Raw genomic sequence first — 12,547 nt, forward strand, 5'->3', positions numbered from 1 at the left:
AAGAACAACATCTCAATTTTTGCTTGGGGACCCTGCAACCCTCTAGACTCAATGTCAAATTCAATCATTTTAGGGAGTGAACTCTCCCGTATCCTAGCCCCCTACCCCACACATCAGGTCCTGTTATCACATAGTCTGCCATTACACCCTACCTGTTGTTAGCCACTCTTTGGGTTCTATCTCCACCTATTCTTTACTCTTTACCACTTCCCCCCACCCTAACTTTTGCATAGAAACCAACATTTCCCTAGCTACCATCATTCCTGAGAAAGGGTCACCGGACCCAAAACATTAACTCTGATTTCTCTGCACAGATGCTGCCAGACCTGCTGAGCTTTTCCAGCAATTTGGCTTTATTCCTGATTTCCAGCATTCACAGTTCTTTCGGTTTTTAAACTTATTGAGATCCTGGATGAGCATTTGGAAAGGCTCCCAGAGTAGGAAATTAAGTGGTATTGATGTCGGTGGTGAATATCAGGCTTATATGAAAGCATGCTTACACTTACTGACTGAAAACCTCCAATTCAATCTTTTAAACAAGACGAAAATAAAACAAAGAATTACGGATGCTGGAAATCTGACTCAAAAACCGAAATTGCTGGAGAAACTCAGAAGGTCTGGCAGCATCTGTTGAGAACTGAACAAGGGACATGGGACTCAAAATGTTAATTCTGCTTTCCCTCCACAGATGCTATCAAGCCTGCTGAGTTTCTTCAGCAATTTTTGTTTTTGTTTAAAAGAATATTTATAGCCACATCTCAGTGAGCAGAGATCTCGATCAAAGATAGCTGCATCTTTGCATCCCTCTACATTCCTGATGACGGGCTTATGTCCAAAATGTTGACTCTCCTGCTCCTCAGATGCTGCGTGATCTGTTGTGCTTTTCAACTCCTTCCATATTTCTATCATATTTCAAATGGAAGTAACCTTCATGCAAATTACATCCAATAATAATTGCTTTGCAAGTCTATAAATGGGGCCTATCACCTACACCATTAGCGAAGCATTCTCCTGGGTACTTAACTGGGTGGAGCCAAACTATTTAACAAAATCATTTGGGAAATGGGACTATGGCTATGAAAGGAATGCAAAATCCTTTTGTGTAGGTCAGGCAACTCTAGTCATGACAATATTTTGGTCATGGGACTGTTGGAGAGGTAAGGTTGTGTGACAAGCCAACTAGCCCTTTTTGTGCGTGCGCACGTGGTGTGTGTGTGTGGGTGTGTGTGTATCTGTGTGTCACCCCAATTTTATTTTCTGCAGGACAAATACATGAGATGCAGAAGGAGCAAGATCACCAGACAACTTGTAAGCTTGAATCTCTGTTTGCAAAATTTGACTATCTCAGTGCTCCAGACAGTGAACTTACAAAGAACTCATCCCAACAGCGGCTGTCTCCAGAAGAAAAATAGATAAATCATCTGGGTATCTCTTTACAGTGCCTCATACTGAAAACAGCATGATCACCAAGTTTAGCCAAAATATTTCTTTTAAACTTAGATTATGTTTAGTACAAAAACCAACTAATCCTTTTTTCTTTACTAAAACCCACGAAAACCTGTCTGGTTGTAAGTATGATGATCACTGCTGTAAACATTTAAACATTGACAGAATTGCAGGTATATCCATCCCCCAAAAAACCTGAGCAGGTCTGGCAGCATCTGTGGAGAGAAATCAGAGTTAACGTTTCAGTTTGAGTGACCCTTCCTCAGAACTAAGTTCGCAGTTTTTCCAGCAATTTCTGTTTTTGTTTCTGATTTTTGGCACCCATAGTTCTAACTGTTTTTATTTTAAGAAATACTGTTTCAGTCAAAAAAAAAGATCCATTTAAACTGCTCTTCAGCTAATAGCCACACTTCAGATAAGATTTAGAGTCATAGAGATGTACAGCACAGAAACAGACCCTTCAGTTCAACTCATCCATGCCAAGCAGATATCCTAAATTAATCTATTCCCATTTGCCAGCATTTGGCCCATATCCCTCTAAACATTTTCTATTCATATACCCATCCAGATGCCTTTTAAATGTTGTAATTGTACCACCCTCCATCACTTCCTCTGGCAGCTCATGCCACCTTCTGTGTGTAAAATGTTGTTCCTTAGGTCGCATTTAAATCTTTCTCCTCTCACCCTAAACTATGCCCTCTAGTTTTGGACTCCCCTAGCCTTGACTATTTACCCTATCCATGCCCCTTATGATTTTATAAACCTCTATAAGGTCACCCCTCAGCCCCCGACGCTCCAGGGAAAAAAGCCACAGCCTGTTCAGCCTCTCCCTGTCGCTCAAACCCTCCAACTCTGACAACATCCTTGTAAATTTTTTCTGAACCCTTTCAAGTTTATCAACGTGGGCAGGCAATGGCCTAATGGTATTATTGCTGGACTGTTAATTCAGAGACCCAGGTAATGTTCTGGGGACCCAGGTTTGAATCCCACGTGAATTCATTGTTGATCATTAGGGAAGTACCCCTCTGGGTCACTAATGTTCTTTAGGGATGAAGACAGCCATCCTCACCTGGTCTGGCCTACATGTGACTCCAGAACCAAAGCAAGGTGGTTCACTGTTAACTCCCCACTAGGCAATTAAGGCTGGGCAATAAAGGTTGGCCTGGACAGCGAATGTCCTCACCCTGTGAACAAATAAAAAAAACCCTTTCCTACAGCAGGTAGACCAGAATTGAATGCAGTATTCCAAAAGTGGCCTAACCAATGTCCTGTACAGCCACAACATGACATCCCAACTCCTATACTCAATGCACTGACTGATAAAGACAAGTGTACCAAACGCCTTCCTCACTACTCTGTCTACCTCAAATCCTCCTTCAAGGAACGATGAAACTGCACCCCAAGGTCATATTTTTCATGAAAGGTTGCTGGAGCCTGGAAATTCAGGGGGACAGTAGGACAGAGCAATTGCAGTTTGGGTGAAATCTCGTGGTCAAAAACTATGCAAGTGTTTTTGAATTAGCTTGTTAGAATGTAGATCATTCCCTTCTCAATGAGTTCTGTGTAAACTACAACAGAACTATAAGTTTCCTTTATCTGTTCCCTGCAAAGGCTAATGTAGAATCCATGTCTCCAAACAAAGATTGTGTGGGACGTTATCAATTTGGTGGAGGTAGTGTAACTTCAACATTAACTCTTGAAGTACCATTCTACAAAAAGTCAGACTGCCTGTCCACCACCTCCCTCCCACCCCTGACCTGTCTGAAACTTAATGTGGGAGGCCAAAGGGATATAGTTCATCTCTTCCACCTTTGGGCAAATTGACATTCTTCAGTATTTTTTAATTCTCTTGTGGGATGTGGGTGTTACCAGCATTTATTGCCCATCTCTGATTGCGATTGAGAAGGTGGTGGTGAGCTGCCGTTTTGAACTGCCACTGTCCTGTATGTAGACAATGCTTTTAGGGAGGAAACTCCAGGATTTTGAACCAGCAATATTGAAGGAACTGTCAGAATGGTGAGGGGCCAATTAACAGTAAGTTAACAGCGGTTTCCATCCAAGCTAGTATTTTACCTGTGAGGGGTACAACAATAGGTAGCATCCCATGCAGCCCAGGCACTCTGGCAACAATAGCTGACCAGGACGGTACTATACAAGTAAGGGTCTTTCAAGTCTGATCTGAGACACCTCTTCCCCAAGCTAATCCTCCCAACCTCTTGAACCCAATCCCGAAAACACTTATTGCCCTTTCTGAGACCTCCAAGCCCTGAATGTACCTGGGCTCCTGGGCCAGCTGAAACAGCATGTAATCCGTGCAGTGACCACCATTCCTAGATGGTGCTGCTGGGGAGACAAGAGCTGGCAGATATCATATTAGTCATCGATTCTCTGAATCAAGATTTCCTCATGGGATAGGGGTGGACTTCTTGCCTTAAAGCAGATAGTGCCACTCCCAGTGCTAAACTACAGTGGGGTAATTGAGGGTATCGTGGATGGGCACAACTCCAACTTTTTAAGTTGGCAAGTGTTGTGAACTATGATGCTTGGTAAAACTCCGAGCCCATAGAATCCCTACAGTGTGAAACCAGGCCATTCAGCCCATCCAGTCCATGCCAACCCTCTGGAGAGTGTCCCATCCAGCCCCCATCCCATAACCCTGCATTTCCCATGGCTAATCCACCTAGCCTGCACACCTTGAGCAATTTAGCATGGCCAAATTGCCTGGCTTGCACATCTTTGGACCGTGGAAGGAAACTGGAACACCTGGAGGAAACCCACACGGATACAGGGAGAATATGCAAAGTCCACGCAGACAGTCATCTGAGGGTAGTATAAAACCAAGGTGCTGTGAGGCAGCAGTGCTAACCACTGAGCCACTCCTGAAGCTCTTCGTCCCTGTGGGACAGTATGATCAAGATCAAACAATCTCAGTTCTAAGCAATTAGCTCCTGGATTGCAACCATCCAACTCTGCTGCATCCAAAGAAGAGTAACTTTCCACCTATACCCCCAGTCCAGTGCTAACGTAAAGGCAGTTTTGTGCTATTAGTCCAATTGTGCTGTTTATGAACACGGATATAAGCCATTTTTCCCATCAAGGTTGTGCTAGCATTTTTCTGAACATAGGCCATGCATTCCATTCCCATTCTGATATTCATGTTGTGTAATCTTCTTTCTCCAGCATTCTTCTAACTCACTTTTAAATCTGTTTTTGTGAAAGGGGCAAATGAAATGTGAAATGAAGGAAAGGGAGAAGCATTGGAGGAAGAGACAGAATGTTCTTGTAACTGAGCCTCCATACTTCCAGGCTGTCTCCATTTAACCTGCGACCTTGTAATGCATTGAAATTTGCAATGCACATTTTGTCCATTTGAGGCTCCCACATATGCCTGTACCAGCAGAGGGAGTCTACGAGATCTGTCTACTGACAGATCCCTGTTTAATAACTTATGCAGTTATAATTTAAAAGGTTTCTGGCTGAATATACAGTTCCTGCCGCAAGAACTTGACAAATCTTACCTGGACCTGTATGGAAGTGGGTATATCTACCACCTACCATTGTTAAGTCATCCCCTTCCTCCAGCAACATCGGTCTGAGCAAAGCAGCAAACTGTTCCTGCAATAGCAGCTTTAAGCTGTCCATTGGCCTTCCTCCACTGCATTTATAGGGCTTTAAATTTTATGAGATGGGACACAATCTCCACCAGACGGGATTTGTAATAGTAACTCCAGCGGCAGCTTGCAATGTTACAGAATAAAACATTCTGTATTCATACACCTTCTGTTGATTTGTCTTTTCTTCAGCTGTTAGAGCACAAAGGATCGTTTGTAACTAGCCTTGTTCTTTACATTTACCAGCAGCTAACCTCCATTTCCTCCCGTAACTGTGTGGAAACAGCATAGTTTTTCTCAGCTTGCACAACAGAATTTTCCACACAACAAAGGACAGGAGGAGGACATCTTGTATATCCTGTACACATGTTTTCACAGAGTCATCAATTCGCCTTCATCTGAACAGTGTCCGAGTGAGCATCCAAGAGCTCTGGGGTCCCAGCAAGGAGCTTTATGGGACTGGGGCAAAGGTTCACGTTTGGGCTGCAACAGGATATAATTATAACATTCCATCCAGTAAGACCACACCAAGAATGGAGAGCTTGTTTATAAAAAGTCTTCAAAAGCAATGCATTAGCTAGGACAGATTTTTGGGAGGCAGGAGGGAGACTGAACCGACACAAATCTTTGCTGTCTTTTTGGATGCAGCAGCCAAATTGCCCCTCCACATCAGCCTAACACCAGGCAAAGCTTGACCAAGAGGGCAGGTGCATGACCTGCATTGCAAAACTCTGGGGATGCATAGACTCAGTGATGTAACAGTAGAGTAACCAAGGCCACTGTAGCTGATCCAACACAGGAACACTTAGTGGGAGACAGTGCAGTTATGGTATTGGGGTCATTGGGCTCATAATCTAGAGGTCCAGGCTAAAGGGGTAGTTCTGAGGAAGGGTCACTTGAGCCAAAACATTAACGCTGATTCCCCTCCACAGATGCTGCCAGACCTGCTGAGTTTTTCCAGCAATTTCTATTTTTGTCTAATGAGGTAGTAGCCTTAGTAATGTTGACTATGAAACTATCATCAATTGTTGTGAAAAGCATTTAGTTTACTAATGTCCTTTAGGCCTACATGTGAGTCCAGACCCACACAAAGTCATTGACTCTTAACTACCTTCTGAAAGGTGCATTAGGCCACTGAGTTCAAGGCAATCAGGAATGGGCAACAAATCATGTTGCCCACATCCCATGAAAGAATAAATAAAGGACATCAAGATTATCATCAACATGCCGGGAGTGAGGGGAGTTCACCACTATGAAATGTCCCTGCAATATCCCAACGTGATTTATGAATTCACTGCACTTGAAGGGATTTGAAATGTGGTCCAAGTAGGTGCTAAGGGGCTATGTATAAAAAATTATTTTTACCCGGTCTGCCAGTAAACTTTATAAATAGCAAAATGAGTTGTTCAATCTAGCTAGTCTCCCAGAAGTTGATGACCCCCTCTGTTTACAAGATATCAAAGTTTCTCCCAGCCACATACCCGCTGAAATAATAAGACAAGACCACCTAGATTTCATAATCTACCCACTGAGATAGTGACCATTTAAACCTGCTCAAATCCTATTAGCAGGAGAAGCAACTTCAAGTGCTGCACTTCAGAAGCTGCTTCATAGTCACAACCCATGTTGCAATTTACTCAGGAGCATCGGCAGGAAGCATGATGCTAATCAACATCATTTTGCAGCAATTAAAAAAAACAGGCTGGATTATTCACATCTGACCTTTCGACAGCTGTTTATTGATGCCAATGACAACAAGAACATTGGAAGAGACCCACAGGGATTATTCAGGTTCCAGCTGTTGGCTCGGATGATGCCACACTTGATATTTGGAAGATGTAATTGTTGGGAAAGCTATAGAAAATAAGAAGTGTTTCATGAAAGGAATGTTAGCAGGTCCATCCATGAGCAAAGCACTAGTAAAGATGACCTTTATTTCAAACCTAGAATCCCTATAGTGCAGAAAGAGGCTATTCAGCCCATCAAGTCAACACTGACCCTCTGAAGAGCATCCCCACCCAGACCTACTCCACCTCTTCAGCCTTCCATGGAATTTTTACATGGCTAACCCCCTAACTAACATGTAAATCCCTGGATACTACAATCCAATCTTTAGCATAGCCAATCCATCTAACCTGTACATCTATGGACTGTGGGAGGAAACCAGAGCACCTGTTGGACACCCACACAAACACAGAGAGTACATACAAACTCTACATAGACAGTTGCCCAAGGCTAGAGTTGAACCCAGATCTCTGGTGCTGACCACTATGCCACTGTGCTGCCCCCAATTGGCTTTATTATAGGTTTGGATTAATTCTCCAAATGGTAAGAAGATTACCTAGTCACAACATTCAATCACTCATTGACATCAAATAAAGAATGTAGGAAGAAAGTTCTGCTTGAGTTTATGGAGTAGAAATGCAGAATATTTCAAAAGCTCCTTCTATAGGCAAGTTGACCCAGTGAGTCATGAGTAAAGTATGTAGTGTGATGGTATTTTAGTGAATTGGATAGTTTTATTTAAATTTTGAACTATGTATTAACTTATTGATTAAGGCATTACCCTCAGAAATTAACCAGCAAATACTTTTCATGTAAATTGCTGAGTTGAAGCAATGCATTACATGTATATGATCCTTCTGGCTGCAAATAATTGAATATTGATATATGTAGCTTTCAATGCATGTACATTTGTCACTCTGCAAACATGACAGACAATTCTAAATTGTTTGTTAGTGTAATTCTTTGCAGAGTCAGGATTATCCAGCAAGTTTTGTCTAAATACACATCTAATAAACTGCGTGTGTGTTTTGTAAGCATGAACTGGTTGATTATGATCAGTAGCTTGCTTGTTGCAAGCAACCTAAGGGGTGTGGTGTTTGATACGAGTCTTTGGGATGTACAGCCTAATTACCAAGCATTGCATGGGCACTGACATTCATATACAATACTCACGGTAGGTAGTTAACACTCAGTCATCATTAGCTGGTACATTTTCCTAGGCAGCTCCTGTACAAATCAGCTTGGATTTGCCACCCAACCAAACTGTCTCTCATATTTTGGAAGTGTTGGTTTCTATTTACATTGGATTTTTTTCTAAACTATCCAAACAAGCAATATTCTAGTTCCGCACTACCAAATGACTACCTGTCTATTAAATTTTTAATTTAAATAGTACCTTTAATTTTGAAAAACATTCGCTGCACTTCACAAATAGACAGGACACGTTACCTGGGTCTTTGGATTAACAGGCCAATAAGAATACCACTGGGCCTTCACCTCATGGAGATGCTGACCAATTGGACCGTCTGCATGCCAGCACCACCCAATGGCATGTTGGTCACAGCTGGTACTGCAAGTAGATCGAGAAGATGGTGTTCAGTGATGGACCCAGATGTTCAGAATATCTCAGGATCGAGGCTGAAAGTCCCTGGGGAGGAGAGGGCAAAATGGTGGGGGTGGTGATAGGAGGTTTGATGGAAGGTCAGATGGAAGAAGGTAATGTTAGGGAAGAGGCATTCAGTCAGCACAGGGTACTGGTGTGAGAGCACACTCCTATTTTAATGGACCAACAAGGCCAGAGGATGAAACCTGCCAGGCTGTATGTTGAGCCAGTGCAGAGCTCTGATGACGAGACCCTTAGTTAGGCATTAATTACCCAGTTAAGGGCGTTAATTAGACTTTGGGTAGGTGATTCACCCACCTGTAAAATTGTGACAGTGCAGGCTGTGGGTACACTGCTGATGGCATGATGCTCTAAATTATGAGTTTGATTTCTGAATTCTTGTTTCCCTGCTATAGGAAAAGTATGTTAAACTTGAAAGGGTTCAGAAAAGATTTACAAGGATGTTGCCAGGATTGGAGGGTTTGAGCTATAGGGAGAGGCTGAATATGCTGGGGCTGTTTTCCATTGAGTGTCAGAGAATGAGGGGTGATCTTATTGAGGCTTATAAATTCATGAGGGGCATGGATAGAGTGAATAAAAGTTATTTTCCCTAGAGGGCTTAGGTTTAAGGTGAGTGGGAAAAGGCTTATTAGGAACGTAAGGGGCAACTTTTTCACGCAGAGAATGGTGCATGTATGGAATGAGCTGCCAAAGGAAGTGGTAGAGGCTGGTACAATTACAACATTTAAAAGGCATCTGGATGGGTATATGAATAGGAAGGGTTTAGAGGGATATGGGCCAAACGCTGGTAAATGGGACTAGATTAGGTTAGGATATCTGGTCGGCATGGACAAGTTGGACCGGAAGGTCTGTTTCAGTGCTGTACAGCTCTTCACTGTATGACTCTGTGGGTGGACTATAAGGTTCAACTCTACATAAGGGTTCAATTGGATTGACATAGAGAAGGTGTTTCCACTTGCAGATAACAAAAACTAGAAACATAAATAAAATAATATTGAATAAATCCATCGGGAAATCCAGAACAAAATCTTTAGCCTGAAGAAGGGCTTAAGCCCGAAACATCGATTCTCCTGCTCCTTGGATGCTGCCTGACATGCTGCGCTTTTCCAGCAACACATTTTTAAGCTCTGATCTCCAGCATCTGCAGTCCTCACTTTCTCCTAAAATCTTTAGTCAGCAAGCATGTAGAATCTGGAACAAATGACTACAAAGAATAATTGAGGCAAAACCTTTAAAAAGAAGTAAAATAAAGAGATGGGGGTGGGGAAAGGATTAGAAGGTTAGGTTGTTTGTATCTGATGAAGAAAGTGGGAGGAGACTCATGCGGATCAGAAATAGCAGAGTGAATGTTTCCGTGCTCTCAGTATAGTAACACATTGTAATATGTCAACTGCAAGGGACGAAGAAGCTTTGATCTCTGGTTTCTGCTGCTCAGAACTGGGTTATTAGTGGCCATGCTATAATTGGATATGGGTTGAAAAATTAAAATTGAAGTGTGCTCCTGCTCCTTAATCTCTGTTGGAGGTTTTGCATATGTGGGTGATGATATGATCCGGTCAATACCTTACGTCAAGACTCTGCGGGCAGTTGGGTGAGGTACTGGAGGGTTGCCAGTGGCTGTTGAAATTGGCTGTGGAATGAGTCACTACCTTCAGGGAAGGAGTGGAGAGAGAGGAGGAAACGGAAAACAAGTGAACCACCACATATGCTGCCCAGAGTTTCCTCTTCCTAATCTAAGATCTGGACAGTGCATGAACACAACAGGGAGGTTTTTACAGCACATTTTCTTCACACCATCTGGTGCCTCTTCTGCCTTCCGTCTTCCAGCCACTTTCATAGGAATCTGGCTGGTCTCCAGCTGGGAATAGGTTAAAAGATCTCATTCTTAAAGTGGTGCATTGTGGAAGGCCAAAACTGTAAGGTTTCACACCCAACACTGTATTTTCAACTGCAAGCGTCATCCTACTCGGGACAATTAAAAATAAAAAACAGGTGAACTGTATTTAAAAAATGGTTGTTTTATTTGCTTTGATAACAGTTGTTGCACCACAGCTATCCAGGTTTCCGGTGAGACAGTAGGGCAACACAGTGGCTCAGTGCTTAGCACTGTTACATCACAGCGCCAGGAACCTGGGTTAGATTCCAGCCTTTGGGTGACTGTCTGTGTGGAGTTTGCATGTTCTCTCTGTGTCATCTCTGGTTTCTTCCCCAAGTCACAAAGATATGCAGGTCAGGTGGATTGGCCAAGTTGATCTGTCTGTAGTTTCCAGGGATGTGTAGGCTAGATAAATATAGGGTAGATGGCTGGATTGGATGCTCTTTTATAGAATTCCTAAAAGGCCATTTGGTCCAACATGTGCACACCAACCCCCCTGAAGAGTATCCCACCCAGAAGCATTCCTCTACCCTGTTACTCTACATTTACCCCTGACTAATGCACCTAACCTATACATCTCTGAACACTATGGATAATTTGGCATGGCCAATCCACCCTGACCTGTACACCATTGGACTGTGGGAGGAAACTGGAGCACCTGGAGGAAGCCCATGCAAACACGGGGAAAATGTGCAAACTCCACACAGACAGTCGCCCAAGGCTGGAATCAAACCCAGGTCCCTAGCACTATGAGGCAGCAGTGCTAACCACTGAGCCACCGTGCCATCCTCTTTGGAGGGCTCGTGCAGACTTGACGGGCCGAATGACCTCTTTCTACAGTGTAGGGATTCTAATGAACTGATGCCCTCATCCCAACTAGCAAGGAAGTTCCATGGGGTTATTTGGAAGCACAGGGCAATTCTTCTCAGGATCCCAGATAACAGGTATCATTCTTCTCGAGGGCAATAAGCAAAAGATAACAAATGCTGGCCTTCATGTCCTTAGAACAAATTGAAAATAAATCACCAAAAAATGCAACTGCCACTTTTCTACCTGTGGAACCTTGTTATGCGCTAAATTGCCTGTTGCGTTTTCTATTTACAATAGTAATTATAAAACTCCTTCATTTTGTGTAAAGTGCTTTGGGCCATTCTGATGTCATGAAAAGCACTATCCAAATGTGATTCTCTTTCTCTCAAGAGCCATTCCCTGGGTGAATTACTTTGACATGTTTCGATGTGATATGCTATTATCAAAGTATTTGGCCTGATTATATTGCTATGCTGTCAAGTTGTTTCATCATGCATTGGCGGTTTTGTTGCTTGAGAAACTGGATCCACAAGGGGTGACGTATATACTAGATTTTAAAAAGGCTCCTTATGCTTGTCTCTGCAGAGTAAGCACAGTTTTGAATTCGAAATGGACCATCTGTAAAATACATTCTTATTTATTGTCCATTTTGTTGTCTTGCGGTATTCACTGTGTGTCATTTTTGCTATTCAGCTGAAATTATTTATGAATATTACTCTACAGCTGACCTCCAAGAGATATAAGGGGCAACCTGTCTGATATTTCTCAACTTTTCTATAGAAGTGTTTACAGCCTGTATTCTGTTCCTCCCGACTTGGTGTGTCTGAGACTGAGGATTTTGGAAGTTGTGAATGTGCATTTCTTTTTTATTCACTTGTGGGTGTCACTGGCCTGGCCAGCATTATTGCCCATCCCTAGTTGCCCTTGAGAAGTAATAGCGAGCTGTCTTCTTGAACTGCTACAGTCCATGTCTTGTAGATAGACCCACAAAGGCCCTAGAGAGTGAATTCCAGGATTTTGATCCAGCAACACGCCAGGAACAACAATATATTTGCAAGTCAGGGTGGTGAGTGGATCGTAGGGGACCTTGCAGGGGCTGGTATTTCCATGTATCTGCTGCTCCTGTCCTTCTGGGTGGAAGTGGTCATGGGTTTGTAATTTTACATTCTTTCCTGAATTTGGAATGCTGGGGATATCGGGAGGGGGTAACCATGTGCAGGACAGAATATGTAGAGCAATGCTTCCCAAACTGAACTCATTTCAAGATTTTTGTTATTTACATAAATGATTTGGATGCAAGCAAAAGCGGTACAGTTAGTAAGTTTTCAGATGACACCAAAATTGGAGGTGTAGTGGACAGCAAAGAGGGTTACCTCAGATTGCAACAGGATCTGG

At 42.9% G+C, this 12,547-nt stretch overlaps 1 protein-coding gene across 1 annotated transcript in view; it reads left to right on the top strand.

The window, feature by feature from the left end:
• The window catches only part of nrg1 (neuregulin 1), an 835,600-nt gene that overhangs the window by 438,868 nt on the left and 384,185 nt on the right, over nt 1–12,547 (top strand). The window lies entirely within an intron of this gene.

Source organism: Chiloscyllium plagiosum, unplaced genomic scaffold (genome assembly GCF_037043375.1).
Source record: "Chiloscyllium plagiosum isolate Xiang-an unplaced genomic scaffold, Cpla_swu_hap1 HiC_scaffold_36, whole genome shotgun sequence".
NCBI lineage: Eukaryota > Metazoa > Chordata > Chondrichthyes > Orectolobiformes > Hemiscylliidae > Chiloscyllium > Chiloscyllium plagiosum.